At 38.6% G+C, this 16,393-nt stretch overlaps 1 pseudogene; it reads left to right on the top strand.

Moving 5' to 3' along the window:
* LOC104846267 (zinc finger protein 280A-like) overlaps positions 1-16,015 on the top strand; it is a 30,857-nt pseudogene extending 14,842 nt beyond the window's left edge.
* The last annotated feature ends 378 nt before the right edge of the window (positions 16,016-16,393 follow it).

Genomic DNA, 16,393 nt, shown 5'->3' with positions numbered 1-16,393 from the left:
AGCATTAGTGAATACAGCAGTCTGGAGTAGAGGGATTCTTAGAATGAAATAAATGAGGCTATGGTTTGTTCTTTATTAAATGGATTCTTCTGCCCAGGAAATGGCTGCTTCACCATATTTTATTTTGCTCCACTCTTCACTCAAATTAATAAGAAGTTCCTTTGTCTCTGTCGAACACTAAACGCACAAGTAAATTGATGGACTCAGGCAAAGAAAGCATCCTAAGATTCAGTGGGGTAAAATTAATAGCAGGTTAGGGAACTGAGGTAGACATATTATTGTGTAATAAATGGCTTCCTCACATTTCTCATCTAGTAGCAGAGACCTAAGTTTCATAGTTTCCAATAATAAGACAACATTGCCTCTCTGTAGGGGACTTGGGCTAAGAAACCTTTCCCCTCCAGAAATTGAGAATGTGTGTTATGCATTTGCTGTTCAGTGGCTTTATTTTTTTGGTACCATTATCTTCTAAAATATTGGTACTTTTATTCATTAAATTATTTCCTAATGTTTATTATCTAATCAAAGCTGGATGAGATTACAACCAAATTGATCTTCATTTTAATTTGTGGGTGGCTTATTAAGCTTTTTCCTGGAAAGTTCCTTAAAGGGAAAATGAATTGTCCTAGGGTTTGAGTTTTAACTTTGTAGAATCTTGAGAATCCATGGGTAATATAACAGGTGAGTCTCATCATTTAGGCATTTAATTTATGCAAATCCAACTGGAGCAAGAGAATGAGAGAGTGAAGGAGTGAGAAAAAGATGGGGAGGGGAAGAGAGAAATGCCACTGTTGGAAGAAAAATTGGCTTATTGGACTTTTTAAGAGAAGATATTTTCATCTACAATTTACCTAGAGAATGAAAAGTTTTGCTTCATGTGCAGATTTTACACAGCAATATAATTTATATGAAAAGATCAAATAACCTTCTCTGTGTCCCCTTAAGTTTTTAAGAATTGGAAGATACCTTAGAAGTGTTTTAAACATGTAACCTCCTGACAAGTATCAAAATCACCTGCGGATCCTTGGTAAAATGCAAATTCTTTAGCCCACTGCAGACTTGCTGCATTGAAACCTTTGAGGATGAGACTCAGGAATCTCATTTTTAGCAGGTTTTCCAGGGGAGTGTGATATATTTAAATTTAAGAAGTGTTGTCTGGTCTTTAATCCAAAACACCCTTATATAAGTTTCCTGGGTCTACCATACCAAAATACTAGAAATTCGGTGGCTTATAAGAACACAAATGTATTGACTCACAGATCTGGTGTCAAGAAGTCTGAAGTCAGAGTATTGACATGTGGATTCCTTATGAGGACTTTGAGGGAGAATCTGTTTCATACCTCTCTCCTAGCTTCTGGTGACAGCCAGCAAGACTTGGCTTGTAGATCACTTTAATCTCTGCCTCTATCTATGTGTAACCTTCTTCCCTCTGTATATGTTTGCATCACTTTTCCTCTTTTATAAGGACACAATTTATGTTGGATTAGGACTCATGCTACTCTAGTGTGACCTCATGTTAACTGATAACATCTTCAAAAACCCTATTTCCAAACAAGGTCATATTCACAACTACCAGAGTGTTAGAATTTCAGCATATCTTTTTGAGGGAAAGAAATCAATCCATAACATTCCCTTTTATTCTTTAAAGAGAGTCTCTGGAGGACAGAAAGGTGAAGCGACTTCCTCAGGGTAGCACAGTCTGTTAATGGATATTTATTTGTGTAGTAATTTCAAAACTTGTGCTTTTTTCCTACACATGATTTAAACTCTCATGTGTCACCCCTAAATAAGGAAAATCATATGTTTGTTATACACTATTTAATCACTATAATGAATAATGAAACAATTGAGGTAAATGTGGTTTTCAGCGGGCATTGTAGAACCAAGAAGAGTTAACGTATGAAGGTGATATAACCTGGATTCTAACTCTGTGGTTACCCTCTTGTATGACTTAACCAAATCACTCACCCTCATATATTTCATGGGTTCTCTGTGTTTGTTTTTTCATGTTTATCAAAATAACATAAGCTTGTTGCAAAATTCAAACATCGAAGAAATATAGAGCGTAGGAAATGTCTTTTGTAATCCCACTCCTTAGATCACCTCTTGCAGTAGAAATTATAAGTTGTCTACCCAATACCCATTCTGGTTTTCTCCCTTAATAACATACCCCTGAATTGTAGAGGTGGGGAAGGGAAGCAGTGTGCGCTGCTAAATACAGGCAGTCCTCCACTTTCACTGGGGTTCCATTCTGAGGACTCCATTGTAAGTCAGTTCTGACATAAGTTGAATACCTCATTTTTTTTTTTTTTTTTAGTTTTTATTATTATTACCTTTTATTATCAGTATCTTTATAAATCTAATCGTTATTTGTCTTTGGGGGTTGGAAGCATTACATATAAACTTAGATATATTTGAAAACATTCAGTTAAAAAAACCTATTGCTGTTGAGTTGATTCTAACTCATAGCTACGCTATATACATACATTAAAAAAATTTACAAATCATAAAAAAGGCAGTCATAAATATGTTTCTTTGTAACTTGAATACGTTGTAAGTTGGGGACTACCTGTGTCTACAATTTTCAGCCTCTTGTAGATAATAATGACTAATGAAATGTAAGCAGAAGTCATTTGGTAGTGATACTAGGAAGACTTTTTAAAGAGGGATGCTCCCTTCCCCTTCTTCCCTTCTTCCTGCCTAGAGGATATGATGACTAAAGCAGCAGCTCCCATATTGTGATTGAGACAACCTTGAGAAGGGAAGCCACATGTTAAAGAGGGTGAAACAGAAAGATGGAAGAAGTGTAGAGTAACAATAATAATACCATAGATCTTCCATATGAGCCTTGGTCTCCCTACCTCTACTGGACTCCCATAATGAGAGAAAATACACCTCTAACTTGCTTAAGCAACTGCTTTATCGGGTCTGTGTCTTAGCAGCCGAGTGCAATTTCAAATGTAAATGACACTCTTCATTCTTCATTGTATATATGCATTCAGATTTTGACTCAATCATCCTAAGCCCTTGGGAAGATGTGGAAAGGTCAGACTATATAGGGCAAAAAAAAAAAAAAAAGAGTTGGTGTGGTGTAGAAATAAATGAGATAAAGAAATGCAGAGCAATGATGAAATTGTAAGAACAATTAAGAATTTTGAGAGTACTTCCTGTGAGCTTCTACTTTCATTCGTATAAGTAAATGAACATATATAGAATATTTTGTAAAAGCCATTTCTTGTTTTTGTCTGGTTGGTATCCATTTTTCATCTCCTAGGTTGCCATGAACTGGACCTATAAGCAACATCATGATATTCAGCGAAAATATTGAAATGTCAAGGATTTCATTTTACTTGCATCAATGCACATGGAAGCAGCAGTCAAGAAATCAAACTACACATTGCATTGGGCAAATGAGCTGCAAAAGACCTCTTTAAAGCATTGAAAAGCAAACATGTTACTTTGAGGAATAAGGTTCACCTGGCCCAAGCCATGGTATTTTCAATTGCCTTATACACATAAGAAAGCTGGCCAATGAATAAGACATAAGAATTGATGCCTTTAAACTACTGTGTTGGCAAAGAATATCGAATACACCGTGGGTTGCCCAGAAGAATGAACAAGTCTGTCTTAGAAGAAGTACACAGTCAGAGTGTTCCTTGGAAGCAAGGATGGCGAGACTTTGTCTCGTGTACTTTGGACATGTTATCAGGAGGGACCAGTCCCTGGAGAAAGACATCATGCTTGGTAAAGTAGAGAGCAAAAAAGAGGAAGACCCTGGGTGAGATGAATTGACACAGTGGCTGCAACAATGGGCTCAAACATAGCAACGATTGTGAGAATGGTGCACAACTGGGCACTGTTTCGTTTTGTTGTACATAGTGTTGCCGTGAGTCACGGTGGACTTGATGGCACCTAACAACATCAGCAAGGTTGTCATAAGTCAAAACTGACTTGAGAGCAAAAGGAGTTTTTGTTTTGCTTTGTTGTGGGGTGGGAGGAAACCTCTCCCATACTCTCAGTTCCAACAGTTTGGATGGGACTGACATCATTCTCTAGCACAACAGTTAGGCAAATGACTCAGGCTGGTCCAACCAGCATATTCCATCCCCTTCACATGTGTGGTCTAGGAATCAGCAATGTGGCACAAGCCAGACTGATAGAGCCTCAGTAAAGATGGGGAAAGAAGAGCTCACATTCTTCTAGTTGTGAGGAGCATGAAAACTGGAACCTGCCTGTGGGTGCTTCAGGAGAAAGTCAGCTTGAAAAAGATGCAGGGAAAACAGATTTGAGAGACAAAGAGGAATAGATTTCTGACAACATAATTTTAAACAATTTCCCTAAGTGATTTTGTGTAGGTGGTTCAAGGCTCTACTTTGAAAATCATTGTTTTATATTTCAACTTTAGTAAAGAGGCTGAAATACCCTAAAAGGATCAGACCTATTGTATTAACTCCTCTTGTAATATTTGCTTATTTCTTGTGTATTTTAAGCTTCTATTCCCATTGATTGAGGTTTTTTTTGTGCTTAGACACCCTCTATTTCACACTATTTGAGATGTTTAATAACCTCATTTGTCTTCTCCTTCTACCTGTGAGGAAAGGGCCCATACTGGTAAGACTGGGATCTGGTGCTAGTGATTGGGTAAGAAAGTCTAAGGGTTCACCCTTCCATCCAATCTGTTTCCTTGATTACTGCATCTAAAAGTAAGCTTTTGTTCCTAGAAGTCACAGAAAAAGCTTTTGCCACATTCATAGAAGCTTCAAATTCCAAAACGCCATTCAGCAATTCCCCAAAGTATTATAACCAATATGTTCAACTAACATGCAAAAACAATCTCTTTTTTCTCTAGCTGAACCTTCTGCAGCAATATTTTCTCAAAAACTGTACCTTGGGGGGCCATTCTGCTCTGCTATTGAGCCTGCAATATGACTTTATTAGAGCCAAAATACATCTTTATATCACAATCATTGCTGTAATAAATGGGATAACAGAGAATATTTATTGAGTAAGGCTATGAGTTACTCAAGAGAGTTGTACATTATATTAAAAAAAAACAAAAATAAATTTAAGACTGAAAAAAAAAATCCTTCCCAGCAGCGATACGCCAGCCTGTAGAACACAATCTTAGATGTTTCCACAATCAAAAGGCTAATACTAGTCCCTGTCATTATTTCAACTTGCTAAGTAAAAGTGTTTGTTCTGTTTAGGTTGATTGCAAAAGATAACGGCTTGTCTTGTAGGGGAATATCAATATCTCATGCTTTCTGTAGCAGAGAATGAAACTTATTCTTTAAGATAACTTATTTGAAGTATGAAATGTGTACCTTGTTTTATGTCCTTATTTTAAAGGACACATATGGCTTTCTTTAAGATGCCCTCATTTTTTAAGAGTATATATTTTACTAAGTTATTTTGCATTCTGCTTGAGCAGGCTGGTAAAGTATTGGGGACTTAACTGCCACTTGTTTTTAATTTACCCAACTCTGAAAAACAGCAGCATTTGCTATTACCTTCTATAAAATGACATATAAGGCAAAATTTAATATTTCTACATAAAATTATTTGAACTTCTTCAGATGTGTTTTATTAGGAAAAGCAACATGATAAGTTAAGAGAATGGGTAAATTCAACCACAAACATTCTTCTTTCTGCCTTCTTTCTTAGATTCAAGGAAATGCTCAGAGTACAGGATAACTCCCGAACCACTGCCTAAGACTCCTTTATCTCCTGTTTATTCAGTCAGTCAATCCTCCAGTTAGGCAGCAAAAACTTGGAGATTACTTAAGAGTGCTTCAGAATAACCCAAAATGCATGTTATGAATGCAGATTCTCAGGTCTCACTATCTCGGTAGATTAAGGATAAACCAAATCAAACCCATTGACACTGAGTCAATTCTGACGCATAGCAACTGTATAGGACAGAGTAGAATTTCCCCAAAGTGTTTCCAAGGAGCAGCTGGTGGATTCAAACTGCCGAACTTTTGGTTAGCAGCTATAGCTCTTAACCACTATGCCACCAAGGATAGTATATATAAATCACTATTTTACCAGGTTTTTGCAGGTAGTTCTGATTTAGGTGGACTAAAGTTAGGAAAATACTCTCTATGTGCTGTGAATTCTAATATTAAATGTGATTGAAATTAACAGAACACTTCAAATAGGTTGTGTGCAGCAAGTGTGGCACTCAAGGTGCAAAATTTAAGGAGGCGCTCACCGTCAGTAATTAGCCCTGCTCTTCCAGAAGTCTTGGAGAACTGTATTACTTTTGTTGTTGTTGTTAGGTACCTTCGAGGTGGTTCTGACTTATAGAGACCCTACGTACAACAGAAGTAAGCACTGCCCATACTGTGCCATTCTCACAATCATTGTTATGCTTGAGCCCATTGTTCAACCACTGTGTCAATACATCTCCTTGAGGGCCTTCCTCTTTTTCGATGACCCTCTACTTTTTCAAGCATGATGTCCTTCTCCAGGGACTGATCCCTCCTGATAACATGTCCAAAGTATGTGAGACGTAGTCTCGTCATCCTTGCTTCTAAGGAGCGTTCTGGTTGTACTTCTTCCAAGACAAATTTGTTCATTCTTTTGGCAGTCCATGGTATATTCAGTATTCTTCACCAGCACCGCAATTCAAAGGTGTCAATTCTTCTTTGGTCTTTGTTACCCATTGTCAAGCTTTCTAATGTATATAAGGCAATCGAAAACACCATGGCTTGGGTCAGGTGCTCCTTAGTCTTCAAGGTGACATCTTTGCTTTTCAACACTTTAAAGAGATCTTTTGCAGCAGATTTGCCCAATGCCATGTGTCTTTTGATTACTCGATTGCTGTTTCTGTGGGTGTTGACAGCGAATCCAAATTCAACGAAATCCTTTACGATTTCAGCCTTTTCTCGGTTTATTGCCTTATGTCTGAGATACCTATGATGTCAGCCAACCCGACCGTTTTGTGAAATTTTTTAGCTTCTCCCTACTCCCCACCTTTCAAGGCCTGTAGTTCATCATGGCTTTGGCTTCCTGGGTTCTCAGAGACTGGGAAGACAGCTCAGCTGTTTGTCGCATGGGTGAATGTAATGTAAGTTTCTCTCCTTAATACCAGCATTACTTTCAGATCATCAGTGAGTTAATTGAACAAATGGCAGAGATCTTGCCAAAATCTGAGAGCTCGTCCTCTGAACCTGCAAGTCACTTTAAGTGTAAGCTCATTTAAATAGCCCAAAAGCTTTTAGATAAATAGAATTTGGCAGATAAGTAGCACTTAGGGAGGGTAAGAACAGATACAATGAAAGAGCCAAGTGAAGTGAATAATTTCTTTTTCCTCTCGTAGAAGTAAATTACATTACAGTCGTGCATTGTTTTACATCCATGACACATTTTGCGAAATAGGGCATTATGTGATTTGGACATTGTGTGAACCTAGTATTATCTGCAGGCATTCCCCATGTTACCAACATCTGAGATGTATAACGTGTAATTACAAACCAACCCCAGTAAAGCCTATTATATTAAAAATGCAAGGTACTTAACAATGGTTCATAATAACAAACAGGGGTTGCTTTGCATTATTGTTATTATTACTTTATTATTACGTTAAAGATGTTTTAATGTGTCTACGTCTCATTCTCTGATTGGGTTTCTGAACTTAGGGGACCAAATGTATATGTGATTGGACATTGCCCAAATGAATGTTAAATGGTACATGACTGTATAAGAAATAAGCCAGTGACAATGGAAAGAGTTTTATTAAAGCAGCTTCACTCACATTTTTGACCTCTTCTGATTATATGCCAAAAATCAAAAGGATTATTATCTGATTATTAGAAGCTTTCACGTTGTCACCACCATTTTAAATTGTTCCATTCAGAGCAATCTGAACAAGGTAAAAGGAACTTCTCCTGCCAAGTGGGAGGTGAGAAGAGGATTTTACACCACGACCATAGACTTCTTCCACGTGGAGGGCACATAGTTATTTTTGTTGTTGTTGTTGTGTGCTGTCAAGTCAATTCTGACTTATTGCTATCCTATATGACAGAGTAGAACTGCTCCATAGGGTTTCTTAGGCTATAATCTTTAAAGAAGCAGATCACCAGGTCTTTTCTCCAGTAGAGTGACTGGTGGTTATAATCTCCAAGCTTTTGGTTAGCAGCCAAGTGTATAACCATTGCATCACCAGGGCTCCTTGAGGATCTGGAGAAGATATTTCCCTAAATTCTGAATTAATTGGCAAGGGATGGGGCTGGGCATTGGTTCTTCTACAAGCTCCCCAGTCAATCCTTATGTGCAAGCAGACTGAAAACCAGAGACCTAAGCCTTATAGATTAGATGGGTGGGAAAGTCATAAACAGGTATTCCCAGACTTATGACGCATTTGAGTTATGATGAACCTCACTTTTTTTAAAATTAATTTTCATCGTGCTTTATGTGAAAGTTTACAAATCAAGTCATTCTCTCATACAAAAATTTATATGCACCTTGCTATATACTCCTAATTGCTCCCCCCCCAATGAGACAGCACACTCCTTCCCTCCACTTTCTTTCCTGGTATCCATTCGGGCAGCATCTGATCCCCTCTGCCTTCTCATCTCCCCTTCAGATGGGAGATGCCAACATAGTCTTATGTGCCTACTTGATCCAAGAAGCTTGTTCTTCACCAGTATCATTTTCCATCCCATATTCCAGTCCAATCTCTGTCTGAAGAGTTGGCTTTGGGAATGGTTCCTGTCTTGGGCTAACAGAAGGTCTGGGGACTGTGACCTCTGGGGTTCTTTTAGTCCCAGTCTGACAATTAAGTCTGGTCTTTTCAAGAGAATTTGGGGTCTGCATCCCACTGCTCTCCTGCCCCCTCAGGGATTCTTTGTTTTGTTCCCTGTCAGGGCAGTCATCGGTTGTGGCCAGGCACCATCTAGCTGTTCTGGTCTCAGGCTAATGTCATCTCTGGTTTCTGTGGTCCTTTCTGTCTCTTAGACTCATAATTACCTTGTGTCTTTGGTGTTCTTATTCTTCCTTGCTCCAGGTGGGTTGAGACCAATTGATTCATCTTAGATGGCCACTTGCTAGCATTTAAGACACCAGACGCCGCTTTCCAAAGTGGGATGCAGAATGTTTTCTTAATAGATTTTATTATGCCAATTGACTTAGATGTCCCCTGAAACCATGGTCCCAAAGCCCCCGCCCCTGCTATGCTGGCCTTGGAAGCATTCAGTTTATTCAGGAAACTTCTTTGATTTTGGTTTAGCCCAGCTGTGTTGACCTCTCCTGTATTGTGTGTTGTCTTTCCCTTCACCTAAAATAAAACTTATCTACTACCTAATTAGTGAAAACCCCTCTCTCCCCGTCCCACTTAGCATAATGTCTTCCAGATTTCTCCATGTTATGAAATGTTTCGTGGATTCATCACTGTTCTTTATCAATGTGTAGTATTCCATTGTGTGAATATACCATAATTTATTTATCCATTCATCTGTTGATGGGCACCTTGGTTGCTTCCATCTTTTTGCTATTATAAACAATGCTGCAAAGAACATGGGTGTGCATATATCTGTTTGTGTAAAGGCCCTTATTTCTCTAGGATATATTTCAAGGAGTGGGATTGCTGGATCGTATGGTAGTTCTATTTCTAGTTTTTTAAGGAAGCTCCAAATCGATTTCCAGAGTGTTTGTACCATTTTACATTCCCACCAGCAGTGTATAAGTGCTCCAGTCTCTCCACAACCTCTCTAACATTTATTATTTTGTGTTTTTTGGATTAATGCCAGGCTTGTTGGAGTGAGATAGAATCTCATTGTAATTTTGATTTGCATTTCTCTAATGGCTAATGATGGTGAGCATTTCCTCATGTGTCTGTTAGCTACCTTAATGTCTTCTTTAGTGAAGTGCCTGTTCATATCCTTTGCCCAGTTTTTAATTAGCTTATTTGTCTTTTTGTAGTTGAGTTTTTGCACTCTCATGTAGATTTTAGAGATCAGGTGCTGATTGGAAATGTCATAGATAAAAACTTTTTCCCAGCCTGTAGGTAGTCTTTTTACTCTTTTGGTGAAGTCTTTGGATGAGCATAGGTGTATGATTTTTAGGAGCTTCCAGTTATCTAGTTTTTCTTCTGCATTGTTAGTAGTGTTTTGTATTCTGTTTATGCCATGTATTAGGGCTCCTAATGTTGTCCTTATTTTTTCTTCCACGGTCTTTATCATTTTAGATTTTATATTTAGGTCTTTGATCCATTTTGAGTTAATTTTTGTGCTTGGTGTGAGGTATGGGTCTTGTTTCATTTTTTTGCAGATGTATATGCAGTTATGCCAATGCCGTTTTGAACCTCACTTATGACGGTCCATTTTTGTTGTTGTTTTTGGTACGTTTTATTGTTAGTAATATGCACTACATACAATGCTGCAGCACACAATTTGCTGATGTTATCATTCTCATGCCAACCGCCAAAGACAAATATTGGATTTATAAAGATATTGATAATAAAAGGCAATAATAAAGAGAATTAAATGAGTAAATAACAAGGTATTCAGCTAAAGTCAGAACCAATTTACAATGGACTCATCAGAATGGAACCCTGTCATAAGCTGGGGACTACCGACACTAAAACATTTTGTATGGGAAGCAGGAGTTGGGCTAACTCTTTGAGACTGAACTAATACAATCACTAGAGGTATTATATGGAGGGTGAGAGTCTGCATCATTCTACATCATTCTACCTCACATGGTGTCACTGACCATGAGTTCAGAAACCAGTGAATTACAGGTAGTCCTTGACTTACAAACTATTTGAGTTACAAGTTACGATGAACCACACTTAGGACTGTTTTTTAGTACAGTGTTGCAACACATATTTGCTGATGTTATATTCTCAGATGTTGGCTTGCAGACATTTATATGCAAAGTTTCCAACCCCAAAAGACAAAGATTGGATTTATAAAGATATTGGTAATAAAAGGCAATACTAATGAAAAAAATAAAAGAGATATTCAACTGAAATATCAGAATTGACTTATGATGGAATTGTCACAATGGAGCCTTATAAATTGTAAGTAGGGGATTGCCTCTATAAAACTGATATCTCCATTAAACCAGAGGTTTGCTAAGTGGCAATGCACAGGTCAGATTCACATATCAAAAATCAAACCAAACCTGTTGCTGTCCAGCTGATCCCTACTCATGGCAACACCATGTGTTACACAGCTGAACTGCTACATAGGGTTTTCTTGACTGTAAACTTTACAGAAGTAGATTGTCAGGCCTGTTTTCTGTGGCATCACTGGGTGGGTTCCAAACATCAACCTTGAAATTAGTGGTTGAGCTCAAGTCATTTGTCCCACCTATGGACACACAGATGTGTCTTATTTGACTTCATCATGCTTTAAAACTTTAAAAGTTACTTACTAATGATTTAAATGAATGACAGTGATATCAGTGATAGGATAATATGCATACACCTACAAGGAAGACCAGTTAATATGGCTATTATTCAAACTTATGCATCAACCACTAAAGACATAGATGAGGAAACTGAAGTTTTTACTAACCTTTGCAGTCTGAAATTGATCAAACATTCGATCAAGATGCATTGATAGTTACTGGTGATGGGAATATAAAAGGTGGAAACAAAGAAGAAGGATCAGAAGTTGGAAAATATGGCTTTGGTGATAGAAACAATGCTGGAGATCACATGACAGAATTTTGCAAGACCAATGACTTATTTGTTGCAAATACCGTTTTTCAACAACAAAAACAGTGACTATCCACGTGGACCTCACTACATGGAACACACAAGAATTAAAGTGAATACATCTGTGGAAAGAGAAGATGAAGGTGCTCAATATCATCAGTTAGAATAAGCCAGGGGCTAACTGCAGAGCAGACCATCAATTGCTAATATGCAAGTTCAAGTTGAAGCTGAAGGAAATTAAAATAAGTCCACTACAGACAAAGTACTGTGTTGAGTACATCCCACCTGATTTTACAGACCATCACCAGAAAGATTTGACTCATTGAACACTAATGAATGAAGACCAGATGAGTTGTGGGATGACAACAAGGACATCGTATATGAAGAAAGCAAAGGGTCATTAAAAAGACAGGAAACAATGAAAAGACCAAAATGAATGTCAGAGAGACTCTGAAAGTTGGTCTTGAATGTAGATCAGCTAAAGTGAACAGAAGAAATGATGAAGTAAAAGAATTGAACAGAAGATTTTGAAAGGGCAGCATGAGAAGACAAAGTAAAATATTATAATGAAATGTACAAAGACCTGGAGTTAGGGAATCGAAAGGGAAGAACACACTTGGCATTTCTCAAGCTGAAAACCTGAAGAAAATATTTAAGCCTCGAGTTGCAATATGGAAAGATTCTATGGACAAAATATTGAAAGACATAGGAAGCATAAAAAGAAGATGGAAAGAACACAGAGAGTCACTGTACCAAAAAGAATTGGTCAATGTTCAACCATTTCATGAGGTAGCATACGGTTAAGAACAGATGGTATTGAAGGAAGAAGTCCAAGCAGCACTAAAGACATTGGCAAAAAACAAGTCTCCAGGAGTTAAGGAATACCAATTGAGATGTTTCAACAAATGGATGCAACTCTGAAAGCTCTCACTCATCTATGCCAAGAAATTTTGAAGACAGCTACTTGGCCAAACAACTAGAAGAAATCCATATGTGTGCCCATTCCTAAGAAATATGATCCAACAGAATGAGGAAATTATCAAACAATATCATTAATATCACACTCAAGTAAATTTTTGCTGAAGATAATTCAAATGTGATTGCAGCAGTAGACTGATGGGGAATTGCCAGTAATTCAAGCCAGATTCAGAAGAAGATGTGTAGTGAGGGATATCATTGCTGATTTCAGATGGACCGTGGCTGAAAGCAGAGAATACCAGAAAGATGTTTACCTGTGTTTTACTGACTATACAAAAGCATTCGACTGTGTGGATCATAACAAATTAGGGATGATATTGAAAAGAATGGTAATTGCAGAACACTTAATTGTGGTCATGTAGAACCTGTACATAGGCCAAGAGGCAGTAATTTGAACAGCCTAAGAGTCCATACAGAAAGTGCTGAGAAGGAAGTAAAGGGGAGCTCTGAGGGGGAAGGGAGAGTGTGAGAGGAGATAAGAGCAAGCCAGGATGTGACTTTAGGTTAGGGAATTGGTGTAAGAAGGGAATGGGCTGCTGCCTAGGAAAAGCAGATGGGTTTAAGTGTGAAGACCCACAGTGAGAGCCTTGTTTGAGCACCAGGAATCCCTTGGGAGGGGAGTCTTCAAGGGCAAACCCACTGCCATCTTGGGAGAGAGACCCACTTCTTCCTGCCTGGGGGACATGGGCAGGTTGTCATTTTCTAAGCTGGAGTGATCTGTGAGTGCTTCCCTGCATCTGGGAAGATTTCTGTTACATGGTGCGGTGTTTAAGCACACAACTGCTAACTGAAAGGTCAGCAATTCAAACCCACCAGCCGCTCTGTGGTAGAAAGCTGTGGCTGTGTGCTTTCTTAAAGATTACAGCCTAGGAAACCCTACAGGATAGTTCTGCTCTGTGCTATAGGGTCCCTATGAGTTGGAATCGACTCAACGGCAATGAATTTGATTTTTTTGGAGGGGGTGGGGTATATTTTAGAAGCAAATCTTACTGTCTTAAAGAGTGTGTGTGATATTAAGAGGAGGTGGATGAGACGCGTAGGTGCAAAATTTAGGGAGGCACTTACTCTGAGTTGTACACCTGTGCCTCCTCAAATCTTGCTTTCTGGGTGCCTCACTTACCACACTCTAGTCTGGGCTCTGCAACAGCACCTGTTCAACAGTTAGTTTGCATTCAGAGACTGCAAGCTGGAGAGAGAAATTCAGAATCATCAGTGAATAGATGCTGAAGACACAGAGCTGGATGAGAATCTAAGAGAGTGAGAGCCTGTGCTGTAGCAGACATGGTATGTGTAATTTACAAGTGTTCCTTTCTTGGTGACTTCCTCTTAACAATATTAGTGTTTTGAAGAGCAGAGACCACAATCTGTAACTCATAGCTACAGCTCTGGAATCAGATACACTGAGGTCTTAACCCTGACTCAACTTCCTGCTTTACCAGTTGTCATCGTCACGTTGACCCCAACTTATGGAGACCCCATGTGTGTTGCAGAGAACAGTGCTTCATATAGTTTTCATTCGTTGAATTTTTGAAAATTGATTGCCAGAACTTTCTTCCCAAGATGTCTCTGTGTGACTTGGAAAATGGCAGCTCTCTTCTTGCATGAGGAAGAACAAGAGCCGGAACCACAGAAGAGCGTAAAAGAATCCAACATGGGGGCTGTTATGATAAAGACGCTCAACAAATTTTCATTGAGGTGGATCATGTAAGCAAAGATAATGAAATTCACTTTTTCAGGGTGGTTTCAAATACAAAACCAGTCATTTTGAAAAGAGCCACCCAGGGTCCTCACTAAAAAAGAAAGGCCACCTCAGTCAAGGTATTGCTCATGCATTGCTGACTGAAAATTATGGACTTTTATATCAAAAGAGGTGGCCATCTGGCCAGTTTCTCAACCTGAATCAAGATCTACAGATGATCCCATTACTGATTGTTCCTCCACACCTGGTTACAAAAGGAAATCACCTAACATTTTGTCTCATAATTCCTCAGATTGGCTCTCATCATGGACTCAGCGTGTAGTTGGTGCCATTCATTCTTTCTGCAGGTGGTACAGATAAAAGTCCTCATGACTCAAAGAAACTTTCCACTTACGATATGAACACTAGAAATCCCAAAAGGCTTAAACTCAATCCCAGGGGGATATTCTTCAGGTACTCCTTCGGGTATCTCCTCTACAGTGGACACATAGTACACCCTCAAAAGGTCGAGTCATGGTCAAAATGAAGCACTGTTTCCTCGGGCTTGTGCAAATGATGAAACACATTTTAATCTTAGGAATCCAGTTATAAAAAATAGCTTTGAAGAATTAGTGGAAACAGACTTTCAAGAATAGCAAATCAAGGTAAGACCTTTGATTCCAAGAAAGGAATCCTTATTGTGTTTCTTCATGACTGCTACTATGGAAATTTGGAACATGAAGGAGATTGACAGCCCGAACAGAAGACTCACACAACCTTCAAATGCCTCAGCTGCCAGAAAGTACTAAAGAATGTAAAGTTTATGAACTACATGAAACACCATTTGGAACTCTAGAGGCAGAGGGGTGACAGTTGGGATAGCCACACCACCTGCCAACACTGCCATCAGCAGTTTCCCACTCCCTTCCAGATGCAGGATCACATTGAAAATGTGCACATTGCCCAGGAACCCTCCACTATTTGTAAAATTTGTGAGTTGTTGTTCAAAACAGACCAGGTTCTCTTACAATACATGAAGGAAACGCGTAAGTATGTTGAAATACCCTATGTGTGTCAGGTTTGCAATTACAAATCGCTGGCCTTCACTGATGTGGAAACCCATTTTAGAACCTGCCATGAAAACACTAAGAATTTGCTTTGTCCATTTTGTCCCAAAATTTTCAAAACTTCAACACCATACATGAATCATTGTTGGAAGCATTGGGACAATATAGTCTTTCAGTGTTCCAAATGTAGCCTGCAGTTTTTGACCTCAAAGGAAAATACTGAACACAAAACCAAGAACCATCAAACATTAAAAAGTCAGAGCAACTGGAAGGGTTGCTTCCTGAAATGAAGGTTATTATTCAAACTTCATTTCAATGAGGATCAAGAGGCTCAGCATCAATTGCAACACTGACGCTTGGCTGTCACCTGCAAGAACTAAAAAGAGAGTAGCTGTGACTCATTTGCAGCTAGAGTCCTGGCTGAAAATTATGTTCTATATGCTTCCGGGAACTCTAAAAATCAGAAGTGAGCTAGGCAATCTGTACATCTTGGCTGTAGATTCTGACAAGCAATATCATCCAGTGTGGGGTTTTCCAGTGACAATTTTCAGCTCCCTAGTGTCAAGAAGTAGCCCAAAATTCTCCTTTATGCCCCCTCCTAGTCAAGCCCCCTTACTATCCTGACTTACATGAGGATAGAACACTTTTGCCTGTTTTTGAACTTTAAATAAATGGAATCACAGCATAGATTCTTTTTTCTGACTTCTTTTAAATAATGTCTGTGAGATGAATCCTTGTGCGTAGGAGCCGAGCATTCTTTTTCATTGTTGGATAGAATCCCTTTAAATAAATATGGCACCATTTTATACATCCGTTTTAAGTTGAGGCTGATTCTTTTTCTATTTTGAATAAAACTGCTATGGACATTTTTGTACGTCTTTTGATGGATGTATGTACTAATTTCTCTTGGATATATATAGCTATGGGGAGAAGCGCTAGAACTGAACATATTTAACTTTAGTGTTTATACCGCCTATCACTTTTACAAAGTGAAACAATTTG

Source organism: Loxodonta africana, chromosome 2 (assembly GCF_030014295.1).
Source record: "Loxodonta africana isolate mLoxAfr1 chromosome 2, mLoxAfr1.hap2, whole genome shotgun sequence".
In the NCBI taxonomy this organism is placed as follows: Eukaryota; Metazoa; Chordata; class Mammalia; order Proboscidea; family Elephantidae; genus Loxodonta; species Loxodonta africana.
This window is presented reverse-complemented; position numbering and strand designations above follow the sequence as displayed.